A 7,447-nucleotide genomic window follows, 5' to 3' on the forward strand; every position below is an offset into this window, starting at 1 on the left:
CAGCCCCTAGAAGCTGGAGTTACAGAAAGACTAACACAAAGATGTACACTCAGTGCCCCTTTTCCTCATATTGAGGGAAGAAGACTGTGCTGTATGGACAGGTGAGTCTGCTTGTGCAGTTTATATAAAAAAATTTAAAAATAAGAAACTTACAACAAAGTAAGACTGACACACAGTGGTAGAACATTAAGCATAAAGGAGAAACTAAGCAAATAAATCAGTAAAATTTATGCTATGCAGGAAAGGCTCTTGGATACTACAACTGTAATGGACCCTGGAGATTATTTCTACCCCTCATTTTAAGCCCCCTTCCAAGCATAATCTACTCTTTTATCCACTAGACACATACTTCTATGTATATACCTCCATGGAGCAACTTTCTCATTTATTCACACTTCCCCAAGCCCCCCCAAAAACATGTTAGTCCCTCCTATGTACCAAGCAATTACAAAGGCATAGAAATATAGAAGAAAATAATTTAGATAAATAAACAAGATAACATCGGCTATGATAAATTGTATGAAAAGGAATACCAGAGAGGAATAAAATACAAAATATCTAGGTTGGAGATGTAAGGAGGGGATGGAGGGCTTCTCTAGATTGGGTGGCCATGGCATGTTTTTCTGAAGATAACGATGTTTAAAAAGAGACCTGAACATTAAAAAAAAAAAAAAAAAGTAATCCACGCACCCATCTGGGGACAGGCCATTTCAGGAAAGTGGGATGGTATGCGCAAAGGTCCTGAGGCTAAGCAGGAGTTGAGAAGCCCACAGACGTCTGGCAGGGAGGGCGGGAAGTGACAAGGGGGAGTGGAAGAAGATGGAATCAGTGAGGTAAGCAGAGCCCAGATCACAGGCAAAGTTCAGAGTTTACTCTATCACAGGAAGCCATTAAATGGTGTAAAGCAAGGATTTCACAGTTTAATATCTGGCCCAGCAGCGTCAGCAGAATTATCTGGAAACTCATTAGAAATGCTCCAAGAGTGCATGGGAGACAAGGGGTCAGAGTCCTGCAGGTGAGGTCCAGCCCCCTGGGTTTTAACAAGCCCGTAGGTGATTCTGATGCACCTTAACAAGTGAGAACCATTGGGCTGAAATGAGAAGGGGACATAATCTAATCTGATTAGTCACCTTTCTGTGGTGGACACAACGTTGAGGCACAAGAGTAAGTGTCCAGGTGAGAAGCCGCCACGGCAACAGTGGGGATGTAGAGGCTTTCCCACATGGCATGAATAACTTGAGCCCTCCTTTCTGCAACCTGAACGGTCTCTGAATCACTGCGTGAACCAGAGAATGGACAAGCTGAGGACTAGAACAAATGTTTGAAGATAAAGTTCCTGGGGGCACAGAGAGGCTGTCTCCCTGACAGAGGCTCGTGAGCTCCTGCCTTCCATCCTCCATCTGTGTGAGCCTTTCAACAGCTGCTCCCTGCATTCATGTCTCCATCTCGGAGACTTAAAAAGCCTCAGAGAGTTTCTGTGAACTACTTGTAAGAATTCATCAAGGACCAGCAGGCAGTCCTGAAGTTCTGATAAATAAAGCAGGTCCAAGGGCAGTTTTAAAGGACAAGAAAGGGAGGCTGGGAGGCCAGTGGTTAGAGGGGACTTAAGAAATTCACAACAGAAGGGCTGGGACCCTTCTGGACATGGATGGAGCTAGAAAGTTATGCTAAGTGAAATCAGTCAGAGAAAGACAGATACCATATCATGCCACTCGTATGTGGGATTTAAGAAACAAAACAAATGAGCAAAAGGAAAAACAAGAGAGACAAACCAAGAAACAGACTCTTGACTACAGAGAATACACCGACACACTGGTAGTCCCCCAAGGGGAGGTGGGTGGGGGATGAATGAAACACGTGAAGGGTGCACTTGTGATGAGCACAGGGTGATATATGGAAGTGAAGAATAACCATATTCTACACCTGAAGCTAACATAACACTGTATGTTAACTGCACTGCAATTACAATTTTGAAAAAAAGAAACCCCAGGAGGGCTAGCTTATACTCCTTACCATTCATCCCGATTCACCCTCCCAACTCAAGGCTCCTTACAGCTGAATTACTTCAAGACAAACCTTGGGCAAAGCCCTATTTCAGAGTTTTGGAAAACCATAGCTCTCCCACCCTCACCCTCTGCCGAAACAGGTAAACTAATACTCAGCAATTTTTACCAATTGCCTGACATCCTTTTAACTGGAAGAAACACACTCCTTTTCAGTTAGAGATAAAAAGCCTTTAATTGTGTCTTAGAAAGAGGAACAATAGGCAGGTGTGAATACTGAATTCAAATGTTAGTCATAATAGATGCTCTCCTTTTTCACTATTAAAGAGAAATAGGAAGGAAGAGAGAGAGACGGGTTGGGACACTGGGGCCAAGGGAAGAGGGAAGACAAAGTCAAGAAAGGCCAATGTCACAATACTGCCACCAACATCTCTCTGTTTGCGTGCCCACGAATAAAGGCAGCGGGCACTGGTACTTCCAAGTCCTCAGAAGGCAGCCCCCACTCAGGTGAAAATGTGTTAACGGGTCTCTTTGGAGACAACTGGACATCAGGATGCCTCTTTATCGGAGTCACATGCACGGTTTTCCTTACACTGTCTCTAAGAAACAGAACTACCAAAGACTATTTGGAAACCAAGAATAACCACAGGCTATGTCTACATGGACAGAGGGAACAAGAGAGGTGAGGCAGTGGTTGAGATAAAAGAGAACTCCCTCTTACTAATGGAAAAAAGAATTTTCTCCTGATTATGGTAACACAGTCTAGGTAACTACACTCTGATCACAGTTACAAGATTCCCTCTCCAATGTGCCCTGAAGACATAAGTTCAGTTCACAAATGAGCCTTTCATCAGTTACCATTTCATATCAAAAGAGGGCATTTGCAATTCCAGGAAATGATTTGTCTTTGGTTACTGGTATTTTCTTTAAACTATTAAAAACAGGTGCTCCTGGGTGGCTCGGTTGGTTAGGTGACTGACTTTGGCTCAGGTCATCATCTCACGGTTCGTGGGTTTGAGCCTGCATCAGGCTCTGCGCTGACTGCTCGGAGTCTGGAGCCTGCTTTGGGTTATATGTCTCCCTCTCTGTCTGCCCCTCCCCTGCTCACTCTCCCTCTATCTCTCTCTCTCTCTCCCTCAAAAATTAAAAAAAATTTTTTAAAATACAATTAAAAAAATAATAATGACACTACACAAGAGCCAACAGGTTGCAGTGCTCACCACATACAAGAAACTGTGCCAAGTATATTGACTAATTTGATCCAAATACCACACTTTGGAAGCAGCAAATCCAATGAGAGTGATTAAGTTTTATTTTAGAATATGTGGGGAGAGATTAATTTGACATCATTTGCCTCCATTAGGGTAGACCATTTAAAGTCACTAATGGCCTCAAACGAAAAGCCATCTCACAAGTTTAAATAATATGTTTCTCCTAGTACCACACTTTTGAGGACTCATGTGACAAGGTTTCAAAGCAATTCCCTCTGAAATGACAACTAACATAATTATCCAGCACTTAAAACATATGGCATTGTACTAGGTACCGAGATTATGTTTCCACTAAATCTTCTTTTCTTCTGTTTTGGTTTAAAAAAATAATCACAGGCTAGTAGTGTAGCCTACTAGCCACAAATATAGTCTCGATCCCCAGGGCAATGACTATTGGCCCCAAATGTTAAATGATGCTTGATGACCTTTCAAAAGGTACTAAGATTTGAATCTTAGCTCCTCAAAAGTGCTCACAATCGTATACAAATAAATGATGGCAACTCAGAGACAAGATTAACTATGTGAATTACAAATATGCACTGCCTTTCATGTCAATGAGTTTAACTCCTCCGTTTTAAGCTAGACTGCATCAGAAGGTGAATTTAGCCTTCTGCATTTCCAACTGCTTTCTGCCATAGGCAGTTGTAAGTAAACCGTACACTTATCTGGAGCTTTCTATTTACAGAATACTCCCACTGAAATTATCTCATTTATTCATAGCATCTAATCTTCAATTAGCTGTTACCATCGTCATCCTCCCTTACAAAACAGATTAAAGTAACTTTAAACTTCTATGCGCTGGTGAGGCCTTGAGTTCCTGTTCCTTGATTTTGTCTTCTTATATTATACCGTATCCAAATGATGTCAAGGAAAGAAAGATTAAAGAACAATGTGGAATGTGGAACTCTAAACCAATACCTCTCCCTGAACTCTATTAGGCTTATAATGACTCAGAGTCGACTTTCCTAAAGGATTCTAAAATCCCATTTAAAGCCTCTCAGGTTGGTACCATTAAACCTGACTGTATTACGAAGGCACAATTAGGAGATCCAGTGGAGGAGAAGATGGAAAGAACACAAGAAGAAGAAAAGTTAAAAAGGAAAGACAATACCAAAAGGGAATTTCATTTAAAAGGATTAAACAAAAATAAACCAAAGGACATCAGTCCAGGGGTCCCAAGGAGTGGCCCCACAGCCACTGTAAAGAAGACTGACTTGGGTGGCAGGAAAGTGCATGTTCAACAGCTATGTTTGAGTAATTATCTTTAATTTTCTCCAAATAATGGCCAAAGTCTGTCTTACTTACCCAATAACTTGGTGCTCATAATACTGCAGTGTCCTCTGGAGAGTCTGCTGTATTGTCTGAGGCTGGAGAAGAAGAAAAAAAATAAAAATATATTATCAGCACATCAGTGTCTTTCCCTTTCTGAGCGTCAGAGGCAGACATGGGTCTTCTGATTTATCTCCTACAAGTTTTCAGTTTAAAATATTAACCCATTATGCATTTTGCCACGTATTTTCTCCACAGGAAGTAATGTGAGGCACTCAGCAATTACTCCGAATTTCCCAGCATTTCAAGGGTGATAGCATTTCCTAGCCATATTTTTTTTCAATTCTTTTGCACCAGCCCTTAGGTTCAATATTTATTGTGGTTGTCTACAACAAACCGAGGCCTTGAGGGCAGTGGAGGGGAGGCGGACTCAAGAAACAAGGGCCATGCCCAGATCAAGCCTCAGCTCCTCAAGGACTCGAGAGTTTTCAAGCAAGGATGCTGAGGCCTCCAAGAGGGGCCACAGGTGCTCTGGGCAACAAAATGGGGTCTGCGGCAAATACATAAATAGTTCCCAGCTGAATTGTATAATCCTTGCCTTTCTGGGAGAGCTGAAGATAGTTTGTTACTCCCAGGTCAACAAATTTTTCTTAGACTTATTTAGGCGACAGAGCCTGGGCTTTGGGTTTCTGACCCAGGTAGCCACGAAGATCCCTGAACATAGACTTTATTAAGAAATTGGGGTAAGAACCAAATAAGAAATTAATTTTTGGAGGAATCAGCCTCCAAGTGTGCAAGGAAATGGGTACAGGGCAAATGCCTTCAACAGCTGTTTTTCATTTACACCGGGTGAAGAAGATGAACAGGAGGCCTCATGCTGGCATGGATGTTTCTTCTCTTCAGGACAGAATCAAAGCACAGTAGATAGAATGTGCCCAAGCAAGAAAAATCACTCCTGAATCGAGAAGCAATGGAGCTGTTGAGAAATCTAAAGAGGAAGAAGCAGGCACAACCATCCCAGTGCACAAAAAAAGTGTGCTTTAAAAACTCAACCCACGGCCAAGCTAAACCAAGTCATTATCAGTCACTGGCCGGGTACCCCTGGGAGCTGGGCCTCTTGCACTGGCTTGGAAGCTTGTGAGCTAAGATAACTTTCTCTTTGGCAACATGCCCTAAAAGCAGTGACTGTGCACACAGGGATTACCCTTCCAATAACCTCTGGTCACAAAACGTGGAACAGAATGCAGGAACTAAAGTGCATAGGGCCAGTTAAGACCAGAATGACCTCATTTGTATAAAAGGACATTTTTTTTCCCTGCACCAGGAATTTCCCAGTCATTAAAAAGCACATATTTGTGAGAGGAATTGAGCCTTTTAAAGAGCTGACTTTTTTCTTTCATGAAACCATTACTTTTTTTTTCTGCCAGCAGGAGTTAAATTTATAGTTTCCAACTACATTAAAAGGGAAACGTTCTCTGGGAATATCCAACAGAGCTCCAATGCCAGAAAGCATTTATATACTTCCTGTCGCTTGCCAGAGCTGGTGGGCACATTCTCATGGTCTAAACTGCAAGCACAGAGGGTGATTGGAGACTATCTCCCCATCGTCAGCAAGTAAAGGATGACTTCAGCACAGAACATCTCATCACCATGGATTCACAGAGTCCTCTTCAGATTTTGCCTGATTGCTCACCCAATGGCTCTTATCAGTGAGAGATGTCTTCACGTAATCTTGGGGTCTCTCTTGACCTGAATAAAAAAGCCACGTGTGGGCCAAAGCCATCCACGGGGGTGACTTCTGCCTTGAGAGTCATAGGGTCCATTCTTAGTCCACATATGTCAGTAATGCCGGTCAGTATATTAATGGGAAAAACAGGGGCTTTGAAGATATGCAGACCTTCTCTCCTCCTCTAAGAATATACCTCCATACCTGTCCCTGACTCAAGAGGTCATCCAACCTTCTACAGGCCAAGATCCCATTCTTCTTACCTGTATCTGCTCCTTCCTTTCAGAAGGAATTTAGAAACATGATTTTAGAACACAGGGTTTAATATCAAAGTGAGTTAAAAAATCCACTCACAAGCCACATGACCTTGGGCAGTTTACTTAAGCTCTCTAAGATTCCTTATGTGTACATTATTTTTATGGAGATTAATTGAAATAAAGCAAAGTCTTCGGTGCACAGTAGATACATAATAAATGATAGTTACAATGATACTCGGCTGTAAAACATGGCTTCTACCCTTAATATTCTCATAATCTAGTGGAGGGGCACAAGATTTAAGTCACACCACCCAGCCCACAAGTGTGATGTTTTGAGATCCTTACCACCTAAAAATTCAATACAGCTCCTACTACTGTTAATCATAAGAGGGTGCTGATTCCAGTAGACAAAGGAAACAACAGAAAAATGGCAGTTTCACTTCCAATGAAAACTTCATATCAGTCCAGAGATGGTTATAGAAGCAGAATTCTGAAAATTAAGATTGAGGATAGTCCTAGAAAGAAGGCTTACAAATGGGAAGGACACTGAAGCCCCATAGTTGAGATCAAGACCTGAGGCCTTAAGATTTACAAAGAATAAGAAACCATGAACCTCCTTCCTAGGACACAAAGAATGGGCAACAGGAGAACCAGTTGGCCTAATCATTTTATAGCCAAATGCTGAAGGATCTGAGAGACAAGGGTGGGGAAAAAGATGAAATCCAGTATTCCTATCATAAAAACAACAACGACAACAATAAAAGAGGTCTATGATTCTTCTCTGCTTACCCCAAGCTAAGATAGAGATAGTAGCCTCTCATTGTTCCTGTTCAACCCCTAGAAGCAATGGCTAAGAACATAGAGCTGGAGACACAAGGCAGCCATCTGGGTCCTGCACACAGATCATCTGGGGCAGACAGA

The 7,447-nt window shown here is 42.1% G+C and overlaps 1 long non-coding RNA gene across 1 annotated transcript; it reads left to right on the forward strand.

Annotated features, from left to right (window-relative positions):
• Positions 1 to 1,556, forward strand: LOC123602350. Its single transcript, XR_006714452.1, has 2 exons — positions 1 to 101; positions 1,053 to 1,556. It is a non-coding gene; the product is annotated as an uncharacterized LOC123602350 (long non-coding RNA).
• The last annotated feature ends 5,891 nt before the right edge of the window (positions 1,557 to 7,447 follow it).

Source organism: Leopardus geoffroyi, chromosome D1 (assembly GCF_018350155.1).
Source record: "Leopardus geoffroyi isolate Oge1 chromosome D1, O.geoffroyi_Oge1_pat1.0, whole genome shotgun sequence".
In the NCBI taxonomy this organism is placed as follows: domain Eukaryota; kingdom Metazoa; phylum Chordata; class Mammalia; order Carnivora; family Felidae; genus Leopardus; species Leopardus geoffroyi.